Genomic DNA, 11,832 nt, shown 5'->3' on the forward strand with positions numbered 1-11,832 from the left:
GAAGATTTGCAGAAAGATGATGAATCCTCTTCACCCCACAAGGTCCTTGCTCTAACTTGGCCTGTGATATGGGTACAACATGCATATAATGTCCTGGAGCGTATCTACTCTGTTACAATGCCATGTGCTTAGCATGCTGATCATGCATGTAAATATGTCATGCCTTCCTGTTTTTCAGTACCTATTCCATTCATGATAACATGTTTTCAAATTTAAGTGTTGTCATTCTACTCTATCGCAATGCCATATGCTTAATTTGGACATCATGCTTCTGAATATCTTATGCATTGTTATTCATCAATATGTACTTCATCTATCTACCATACCATGTTTTTTTACATTGAAGTGTTGTTCTAGTGCTCTGTTGCAATGCCATCTTATTTTCCCAGTCATACACGTGTATGTTGCCTTAGTTATTTCTGTATGTATTCCGCTAGCATACAGTTTTACATTCAACTAGTGTTTTTTCTGCTGCGTTGTCCTGTCGTATCCCTAGCTCTTACACCATACTCCCTCCGTCCTGATTACATGTTGCCGAAATGGATAAAAAAGGATGTATCTAGAACTGAAATACGCCTAGACCCATCCATTTTTTTCCGGATGGAGGGAATACATGTCAATATGTCATGCCTTTCTATTCTTCAGTACCTATTCCATCTCTCTGCTGTCGCATGTTTTATAATTAAAGCACAATTCTTCTATACAAGGCATGCAAGGGGAAGACGACTATGTTAGAATCTGAAGGGCTACAAACAAGGCCTTTGCAAAAGATCCAAATGCCAGGAGATAATAAACCAACTCCAGTTTTTAAAGATACTGCTCCAGCACAGAGAAACCCAACTCCTACTGATAATAAGCAGATTCCAGTGGCCAAAGAACTAATCTGCTCCAGTCCAGCAAAAATATGTCAACTCAACTCTAAGAAGCGTGTGCGTATCCTTGCATCATGAAATTTTATAGCATGCTGATCATATTTTCTACAGGTTTCTTACCCATCTCTCTTTTAGAAAATAAGCTTAACAGGTAGAAGAATTTCTGCACTGATATCGTCTGTGAGGAAAGATTCTTGCAGGAATTCTCTGTACTCCAATGCAGATGTAAGTACCTGTTGTATATCACTATATTTTTACGTCAGCATGTATTTTGTTAATCGGCGTGAATCCAACCTTTATCTGATCTAAATTTAGTTGTAGCAAAATGTATGATTAAAGGCCATAATGTTGATTTTTGTAAGGAAAACTGCCTGGTAGTTTTGCATCCTGAGCGGCATGAGTGTACTATCTCATATTAGTGGGTTTGATTACTTTGGTTCTTAAGTGGGTTTTCAGTGTTTTTTACTGTGTTTTTTACTGTGTTTTCTTGTCATATCCCTAGCTCTTACGTCATACTCCCTCTGCCTGGATTACATGTCGTAGAAATGGATCAAACTAGATATATCTAGAACTGAAATACGCCTAGACCCATCCATTTATTTCCGGATGGAGGGAATACATGTCAATATGTCATACCTTTCTATTCTTCAGTACCTATTCCATCTCTACTATAGCATGTTTTATAATTGAAGCACCATTCTTCTATATAAGGCATGCAAGGGGAAGACGGCTATGTTAGAATCTGAAGGGTTACAAACCAGGTCTTTGCAAAAGATCCAAACGCCAGGAGATAATAAACCAACTCCATTTTTCATAGATACTGCTCCAGCACAGAGGAACCCAACTCCCACTGATAATAAGCATATTTCAGTGGCCAAAGAACTAGTCCGCTCCAGTCCAGCAAAAGAATGTCAACTCCATTCTAAGAAGCGTGTGTGTATCCTCGCATCATGAAATTTTATAGCATTCTGATCATATTTTCTACATGTTTCTTACCCGTCTGTCTTTTAGAAAATAAGGTTAAACGATACAAGACTTCCTCCATTGGGATCGTATTCGAGGAAAATATCTTGCGGGGAATTCTCTGTGCTCCAGTGCTGATGTAAGTACCTGTTGTATATCACTATATTTTTACATCAGCATGTATTTTGTTAATCGGCCTGAATCTAACCTTTATCTGATCTAAAATTAGTTGTAGCAAAATGTTAAAGGCGCCAATGTTGATTTTTGTAAGGAAAACTGCCTGGTAGTTTTGCGTACTGAGCTGCATGAAGGTGCTATCTCATATCACGCACATTACTGAATTGTAGTGCTTCTCTGGTTGCCCATTCATTCATTGTGTCAATGTTGCTTTCGTATTACCTTACCTGGCTGATGATAGCTGTGCCATATTGTGTTAATTTGGTGTAGGCTAGTTGCCCAAACGTTCATTGCATCAATGTTGCTTTCCTATTATCTTACTTGGCCAATGATAGCAATGCTAGTGTGTTAATTTTGTGCAGGCTACTGAAGATAAGAAGACAAACTCTGAAAACAGCAAGGCAACCCAATTGTTTCTTTCCAGTAAATCTAGGCTAGGTAATATGGCAATAACTCATGATTAATCTGTTTGGTTCCCGTCCTAATTATGTTATGATGCAGTGCTCAAGACACTCTCCACTATCAATAATACAAGCCTGCCAAAATCGCCATATGAATCTGTTCAGTATCCTCTGTCTCGAATGCGACGGAATAAATGTATGTTTGTGAACCAATTAATGGCTGAAGCAATGATGGAAATGGTGGATGAATCAGAGGTGCAGAGTCGTGCGACACAACAACTGATCAATGTTTTCAGAGACAGTGTGGAAAAGCAGCAAGAACTTGCCCACATGCTTATGGGCGTCATCTGTGCTGAGGTTGCAGATTGTGACATTGTAGATGGTTAGGTTCTACTCATTTATTTGCACTGGCATCAATCTTTGATTGCCCAGTGGATGTAATTTCCTGTAATATATACTGGATGTGCAATGTTATTCCCTGTATGCCGTACCTTTGCTCGTCGTAATGGGCTCAAATTATCTAATTTGGCCTGAAGACATGAACAAACTTTAGTGGACCCATTAAGTTAGTGGGCCGTTAATAGACCGAAAGTTAATGGTCGGCCCTCTTACCTCCCGGGTCGTTAACAGGCCGACATCGAAGCGGGCAACAGGTGGCCCCAATTTATTTAACAGGCTGTTACTAAGTTTGGGTTACATATGGCCCAACTATACTGTAAGCCTTTAGCAGGCCGAAAGAGACAGCGGGCTTGTATTGGACCATGAATAGCATGGGCCGCTAAGAGGCCAAAAGTCAGGTCATATTGTAAATGGCCCAACTGTGTTGTGGGCCTTTAGTAGGCCGAAAGAGAAACCGGGCTGGTATTGGACCATGAAGGGCATGGGCTGTTAAGAGGCCAAAACTAAGGTCCGACTACAAATGGCCCAACTCATTTATGGTCCGTTAACAGGACGAAAGGCACACAAGGCCGGGAATTGGCCCAACACTTAAATGGGTTGCTAAAAGGCCAAAACTCAGGTCCGACTATAATTGGACGAATTGATTTATGGGCCGTCAACAGGCTGAAAGTGACACCGGGCCAGAAATTGGCCCAACACTTAAATGGGCCGCTAAAAGGCCGAAACTCAGGTCCGACTACAAATGGCCCATCAGATTTATGGGCCGTCAATAGGCTGAAAGACACACCGGGCCGGAAATTAGCCCAACATTTAAATGGGTCGCTAAAAGGCCAAAAGATGTACATCCTAAAAATTGGCCCATCCATTAAATGGGCCGTTAACAGGCCGAAATCTCATCGGGCCGATATTGAGCCCAAATATATAGCGGGCTGTTAACGGGCTCGAACTAACGATGGGCTGCAATGGTGTCAAATCTTTAACGGGCCGAATTGGCACATCTCGTATGGGTCGTGGGCTTAAATGGACCTGACACAAGTAGGCCTTATATGGGCCGACCTGCTAATTTTTACTGGGCCGGCCTTTTTCACCGGAATGGGCCACTGTTGGGCCGTGCCACGTGTCAACCTATCATAGGCGCCTCCTGTCCAATGAGTGGATGACATCTGTCCAAACGACGAGCCGACACATGTTTCCTCTAGCCAATGATGATTTTACACGTGGAAAATCCCCATTGGTCGGGGCTGTTAACGGGTTATCAGATCCAAAACCTGACCCGATAGCTTGACGGCATTCCGTTACGGTGGATGCCACGTGTCGGTCACCCTTGACGAAAGCACTTCTGTGACGCGCGATTTATCGTCATGGAAGTGGACACTTCCATGATGATAATTTTGGTAATGTCATGGAACACTTCTACGACAGCACAGGTATGACTATCTTGATTCTGTCATAAATTTGTCATGGATGTACATGCATGACAAAAAAGCGACCTACTGTGACAAACACGTATCATCACGAAAGTGTATTTTTTTGTAGTGTATGAAACAAGCTGCCTTACAGGAAATATTTAACTTTGTGCAAACTAAAGAAGAGAGCCTCCCACAAGCTTGGGGGAGGCTTTGCCAGTTACTTAATGCTTTGCCTGATCATCCTCTTAAGCAAATGAAATACTTGATATCTTCTATAATGGACTAACCGATGCTTCTAGGGACTTCCTAGATAGTTGTGCTGGTTGTATTTTCAGGGAATGAACTATTGCTCAAGCTGAAGAATTATTGAATAGCATATTGAAAAATTATGATGATTGGACTATTCCTGAACCACCGCCTAAACCCACTCTAAAGAATAGGGGTATATTATATCTCAGTCCTGAAGATATGCAAGAGGCAAAGAAATCCATGAAGGAAAAAGGTATTGAAGCTGAGGATGTTAAAAATTTACCTCCTATTGAAGAAATACATGGGCTTAATACACCACCACTGCCTTAGGTGGTAGAGGTAAATTCTCTTATGAAGTTCAATGATAATGATAATCCTCACAATATGCATCCTAGTCAATGCCTTTATGAGTTTGAAAACTACATTAGGAAACAAGATCACTTCAATGCAAATGTTATGAAACAATTGAAATATAATTCTGATATGATTGCTCGCTTGAGTGACTTGTCATTTAGAATATCAAATGATGTTAGAGGTGTTCGAAAACATGCTTCTATGGTTCAAACTCAATTAGAACAAGTTGCTAAATCTCAAAGAGAATTGCTTGATGAAATGAATCATAATATGCATGACTTTGCTGTTAGAGTTGTAACTAGAGGAGGTAAAATGACTCAGGAACCACCTTATCCTGAGGGACACCCTAAAAGAATTGAACAAGATTCACAAAGAAAAACACTAGTGCACCTAGTCCTTCTAGGAAGAAAAAGAAAAAGAAAAATGATAGGACTTTGCACACTTCTAGTGAACCTGAAATAGAAAAACCTCCTGATAATGGTAATGAAGGTTCTATCTCCGATGCTGAAACACAATCTGGTAATGAACACTCACCTAATGATAATGAAAAAGATAATGATGAGGTTCATGAAGACTCTCAACAAAGCAATGATAAAGAACCAGATAATGATGTTCAGATAGAACCACCTGTTGATCTTGATAACCCACAACCTAAGAATAAAAGATATGATAAAAGAGACTATGTTGCAAGAAAATGCTACCTCTTGAGCATGCGTTGGTTTTCCCTTGAAGTGGAAAGGGTGATGCAGCAAAGTAGCGTAAGTATTTCCCTCAGTTTTTGAGAACCAAAGTATCAATCTAGTAGGAGATAACACGCAAGTCACCTAGTACCCTGCACAAACAATCAAGAACCTTGCAACCAACGCGATAAAGGGGTTGTCAATCCCTTCACGGTCACTCGCAAAAGTGAGATCTAATAAAGATAGTAAGATAAATATTTTTGGTATTTTTGTTGTATAGATTGGAAAGTAAAGATTGCAAAATAAAATAAATAGGAAGCTGGAATTGTAGATCGGAAACTTATATGATGTAAAATAGAAGATTATATGATGGAAAATAGACCCGGGGGGCATAGGTTTCACTAGTGGCTTCTCTCAAGATAGCATATATTACGGTGGGTGAACAAAATTACAGAGCAATTGATAGAAGAGCGCATAGTTATGAGAATATCTAGGCAATGATCATGCATATAGGCATCACGTCTGTGTCAAGTAGACCGAAACGATTCTGCATCTACTACTATTACTCCACACATCGACCACTATCCAGCATGCATCTAGAGTATTACGTTCATAAGAACAGAGTAATGCATTAAGCAAGATGACATGATGTAGAGGGATAAACTCAAGCAATATGATATAAACCCCATCTTTTTATCCTCGATGGCAACAATACAATACATGCCTTCCTGCCCCTACTGTCACTGGGAAAGGACACCGCAAGATTGAACCCAAAGCTAAGCACTTCACCCATTGCAAGAAAGATCAATCTAGTAGGCCAAACTAAATCGATAATTCGAAGAGACTTGCAAAGATATAAAATCATGCATATTATAATTCAGAGAAGAACCAAATATTGTTCATAGATAAACTTGATCATAAATCCACAATCCATCGGATCTCGGCAAACACACCACAAAAAGTATTACATCGAATAGATCTACAAGAACATCGAGGAGAACTTTGTATTGAGAACCAAAGAGAGAGAAGAAGCCATCTAGCTAATAACTATGGGCCCGAAGGTCTATGGTAAACTACTCACACATCATCGGAGAGGCTGTGGTGTTGATGTAGAAGCCCTCCGTGATTGATTCCCCCTCCGGCAGATCGCCGGAAAAGGCGCCAAGATGGGATCTCACGGGTACAGAAGGTTGCGGCGGTGGAAAAGTGGTTTCGTGGATCCCCCTGATGTTTTAGGGTGTAAGAGTATATATAGGCAAAATAAATACGTTGGTGGAGCTCCGTGGGGCCCATGAGGGTGGGGGGCACGCCTACCCCCCTAGGCGCGCCTTCCTGCCTTGTGGCCGCCTCACGGAGTTCCATACTTCAACTCCAAGTCTTCTGGATTGCTTTCATTTCAAGAAAGATCACCGCGAAGGTTTCATTCCGTTTGGATTCCGTTTGGTATTCCTTTTCTGCAAAACACTAAAATAGGCAAAAAAACAGAAACTGGCACTCGGCCTTCGGTTAATAGGTTAGTCCTAAAAATAATAAGAGAGCATATTAAACCCCATTAAACATCCAAAACAGATAATATAATAGCATGTAACAAGCAAAAATTATAGATACGTTGGAGACGTATCCACTACAAGAATACCCCTTATAAAGCAACGCACATTCTACAACATTTTAGCTATACGTTGTAAATTCCTTAATAGATACGCATATTAAAGGTTGCAGATATGCGTTGCAGATTTACATCTCTTGACCCTATCGTGGGACATATAAAAAAAACAGGGAAGGAGAGAGAGATGCGCCAGAAACAGATCCCCCGATGCCCCTCCTCTCTCCCAAGTCGCCGCCACCAACCGCCTCGTGACCCTCCTCTCCTCCTCGCCGCCGGCCCTCCCCTGCCCTCCTCCCACCTCGCAGCTCCGGAGGCTACCGGATCCGCCGCATCACCCACCCACTTATCCCTCTCACATCCCATCTCTCTCTTGATGCGACTCCTCGTTGCGCTACCTGCGGCGGCTGATTCAGGCGACATCCAGCCGGCGAATCCCGCCATCGCGAAGCACAGCCTGACGTCCAATCACACCGTGGCGCCCTTCCATGCGGCTAGATCCGGAGGTAGCGGGCTCCAAAGCCCACCCGTGACCTTTCCCTGATGGCTAGGGCTTCGGGCGTCGGCTAAGGCACCGGTGGCCATGTCGTCCTCTCTTTCGGTGAGTGAATCCCCTCCCCTGGCTTTGGCCTCTCTCTCTTCCCCTTTATCTAACCTCTGTTCTTCTCTTCTCCTATAGACGTCTAGGTATACACCCCTGATTCTATTGCTGCTAATCCCTGTCAAAAAAGTTTGGCCCTTGTGCAATTCACTGACGAACACTGATAGGCCTGTAGACTGACTTCTGATCTCCATTGATTTATATTTATGCACGGATTGCTACTCTATTAAATTACTAATATTAGATATCAATGGAGCATCAAATTTTGCTAAGTGCTAATTCATCCATCCTTGATAGATGAGTCGTTAATCCTTTCTATTTTTAATATGTAGAGAAGCGCTACTTCATATATGCGGACCCCATGTTAAACAGTCTAGTACAAGAGTTACAATATTTAAGGAGGGATCCAGTCTTAGTAGATCTCTGTATTGCAGTTGTGATGAGTTACTAATCAAAGTTTTTGTTGCAATTTCACACTTTTTGGGAGTCTGATGGTCAGGTTATTTAGGTGGAGGTTGTAGCTTGCTAATGGTGGCTTTCACGTCCAGTGCAAATACTAGTGGACGTGGACCTATTGGGGAAAGCACGTACATCTTTGTGTTTAGTGAGCAGGTGAATTAATAATCCACATTGTTTCTTCTATGATTTTGCTTTGATGCTGTTGATATGATTCAGAACACTGATAAATAAGATAGTAAACATTTTCTTTGTCATTTGGTTATGTGATTGTCCTCTCATACATTGGAGGAGGGTAGTGGAGGCGAAACTGGGCCACGACCCCCCTTCCAAAATTACAAAAAGAATTTTATACCAAGTTTATTCACTACTTTAGCACAGCCCAGGAGATAATGCCCAGTAGCAGTCTAGGAACAGCATCCATCCCCAATTCTCCACGGCTCCGATAGACTGCTACTGCAGGGCTAGATCACTACCAGGCCACAGCTATTGTGAACCATCGTCCGCTGACATGATTTGAGCAACCGACCATTGCGAACTCGTCCGTTCGTCTGATGACCTCCTTGGCTCCTCCTCTTTATCGACTTGTCTATCCCCTTCTTATCGGTCGGAGGCTTGGAGCTGCATGTCGCTGACGCTGGCAAGCCACCATGCCGGACGGTGGACACACCAGCACTTGTGCGCACTGGACCTTAACCCTCTTGCTGGGTTACGGTGCCTTGTTGATTGAAACCAAACGCCTTGGACACTGCTGGTTGGTGCTTCGTGCTTGCTTGGCTAATTGCTTGGTTAGTTTACTACAGAAAGTGTATGTCCTATTTTTTGATTGGAACGGAGAGAGTAACTGAGAAGCGAGGTGTGATGATAATTTATTCATATAGATGTCCACTGCATTGGTTAAATGCTGGAAAATTTGATGCATTATAAGTTCCTGATTTAGATATATAGCAACAATGGAAACGACATATTATTTAGTCATATAATTATGGGATCCCTTCAAATTATCGCTTACACATATTCTATGATGAGTAGCTTTTTCATGGATATTGTGTGTTCTTAGATGGATTTGGCCCCCTGTTGTGTTTTGGTCACGCTCTGCCACTGCTCTCATAGCATGCAGTTATTATATATGCACTTGGTTCAAGTCAATGCAAAGAATTCATCTATACCAAGTACTTATCTACTAATCTAAAAAAGATACTTATCTACTACCACTGTACATCATAGTGTAAAAAAACTGAATCCTAATACCCCACTTAGATGCAACCTACACCTGAGCTTTATGCATGTTCATGTCCAAACATTCATATACTAAAGCTTGCAACAAGCACACGCACATATACACCGGCAACAGCTCACTGTTAATCATCATATTAGTCATTCGTTAAATAGAGGCTCACTGTTTGTTTGTGTGCAGGTTTCCGAAGAAAGAAATACTCAATGCCATTCGGTGGTTTTCAATGTGCCAGGCTCTACATTCATACTACATCATTGAGTTTTACCTTCAACTAAGACTATTTCCGTTGAGGTGATTATTTATTTATTCCTTTATTGCTTAGATTAGCTCTAACCTGTTTTCAGCCTTGTTTTCTGCTCTTATTCAACTATTTATGTACTCATATCTAGCCAATTGTGTACCTATTGTTGTGTGTAATTTAATGTGAGGCGCCGCACTCATCCGTTCCGGCACTGCCGAGATGGAGGCGACATCACGGATGGCTGGAGCTGCGAGTAGATTTGTCCAAGATACAAAAGTGTCCGTAGTCATAGTTCTGGTAACTGTCCGTGATCTCCATATGTTAACTGTTTGCGAAGACGGAAATGCAAGTAATGTTCTTCTTAGATACTCTTGCCTTTTTGATTTGTACATTGCTAAAGTGACCACTGAGCTCATACCACTTTGATTCATAAATTGCTGAATTACCCTCATGAACTCTTGCTGTCATGGTTTGTAAATTGCTGAATTTCCCATTATGCCGCTTGCATTGTTCCATACAAGCAGTGTCTATTATGCTTTTAATCCGTCAACTAAGTAGGTACTATGTTATTAGTGGCTTGCTTTTAGGCCACAACCAAATCTGTTTATTTTTCTCCGAGTCTGTTTATGTTTGTTTTGTGACCTGAAGTAGTATATTGAGTTGTAAGGGAATACTTTCAGGTCGGAACTTTTCTTTGTAATAGTTGTAATCTAGGCGGGCAACCAATGTTTCGAAAGTAATGACCCATTGTAAGAAGTAATGTTTCCTATTTTCTGGGCAACCCATCACTATTTGCATTGTGTTTTAACAATTCATTTTCTTATTTTGTTTGTAGATTCAAAAGATATACGGATGATTACATGGGTGCGTGGCAAGTATACTACAATGATGATGATGATGATGTTCCTGGTTCACGATGAAGACGATGATGGCTGTTCTCAGTTTTAGTTTAGTTGTAGGGATGCTTTTCCTGTTGGATGATGTTCCTCGGTTAAGTTTTAGTTTAAGTTGTAGGGATGTTGATGGATGATTTTAGTTTAAGTTTTGTTGTCAAGAGAATATTCAGGTTATGCATCACATCTGGATGTTATTACTCCTGTAATATCAACTATTGTAATCCCACAGTTTTTTTCAATATATGATTTCTTCCTGTCGTGCGTATATTTTTTATTCCGACTTGATATACATACTTATCACCATTATGTGGAGCATTAATTTAATTACTGGCAATATATAAAATATTATTCACATTTTATATGTAAAACACCTACAGCATTGCAAATTCTTTGTGGCCAAGTAATGGGATTTGAAATCCTGTAGATGAGATTTCAATTCCTGGACATTAACCACCAACGTATATGAATGTTGTAAAAGTCAGTTTTATGTGTTGTACTCTTGCAACGGTTCCTTTTACCAACGGAAGTATAACCGTTGCATTATGTGCTAGCAACCCTGGATAAGGCTACGCATCCAAAACCGTTGGCAAAGACGCTAGCAGCGCATATATGGACATTTAGATACGGAAAAATGCATTGCTATATGAGGGGTCCTGTTGTAGTGATCAAGCACCCCCAAGCTTAATTCCTGCTCGTCCTCGAGTAGGCAAATGATAAAAACAGAATTTTTGATGTGGAATGCTACCTAACATATTTTTCAATGTAATTTTATTTATTGTGTCTTGAATGTTCAGATCCGAAAGATTCAATACAAAAGTTTAATATTGACATAGAAATAATAATACTTCAAGCATACTAACCATGCAACTGTGTCTTCTCAAAATAACATAGCCAAAGAAAGCTCATCCCTACAAAATCATATAGTTTGGCTATGCTTCATTTTCGTCACACAAAATGCTCCAATCATGCACAACCCCAATGACAAGCCAAGCAATTGTTTCATACTTTAGTATTCTCAATTTTTTTCAACTTTCACGCAATATATGAGCGCGAGCCATGGACATAGCACTATAGGTGGAATAGAATGGTGGTTGTGGAGAAGACAAAAAAGAGGAAGATAGTCTCACATCAACTAGGCATAACAATGGGCTATGGAGATGCCATCAATAGATATCAAAGTGAGTGAGTAGGGATTGCCATGCAATGGATGCACTAGAGCTATAAGTGTATGAAATCTCAACAAAAGAAACTAAGTGGGTGTGCATCCAACTTGCTTGCTCACGAAGACCTAGGG

The 11,832-nt window shown here is 40.9% G+C and overlaps 1 long non-coding RNA gene across 2 annotated transcripts; it reads left to right on the plus strand.

Annotated features, from left to right (window-relative positions):
• Nucleotides 1–7,268: 7,268 nt before the first annotated feature.
• Nucleotides 7,269–10,792, plus strand: LOC125513673 (uncharacterized). Of its 2 annotated transcripts, none has more exons than XR_015602998.1 (3): nucleotides 7,269–8,320; nucleotides 9,582–10,391; nucleotides 10,478–10,792. It is a non-coding gene; the product is annotated as an uncharacterized LOC125513673 (long non-coding RNA). The 2 variants fall into 2 exon arrangements; XR_007286080.2 differs by having other exon boundaries at nucleotides 7,276–8,320; nucleotides 9,582–9,692.
• The last annotated feature ends 1,040 nt before the right edge of the window (nucleotides 10,793–11,832 follow it).

The sequence above is a fragment of the Triticum urartu genome, chromosome 1A (assembly GCF_056163025.1).
Source record: "Triticum urartu cultivar PI428250 chromosome 1A, HENAU_Tu73, whole genome shotgun sequence".
Taxonomy (NCBI): Eukaryota; Viridiplantae; Streptophyta; class Magnoliopsida; order Poales; family Poaceae; genus Triticum; species Triticum urartu.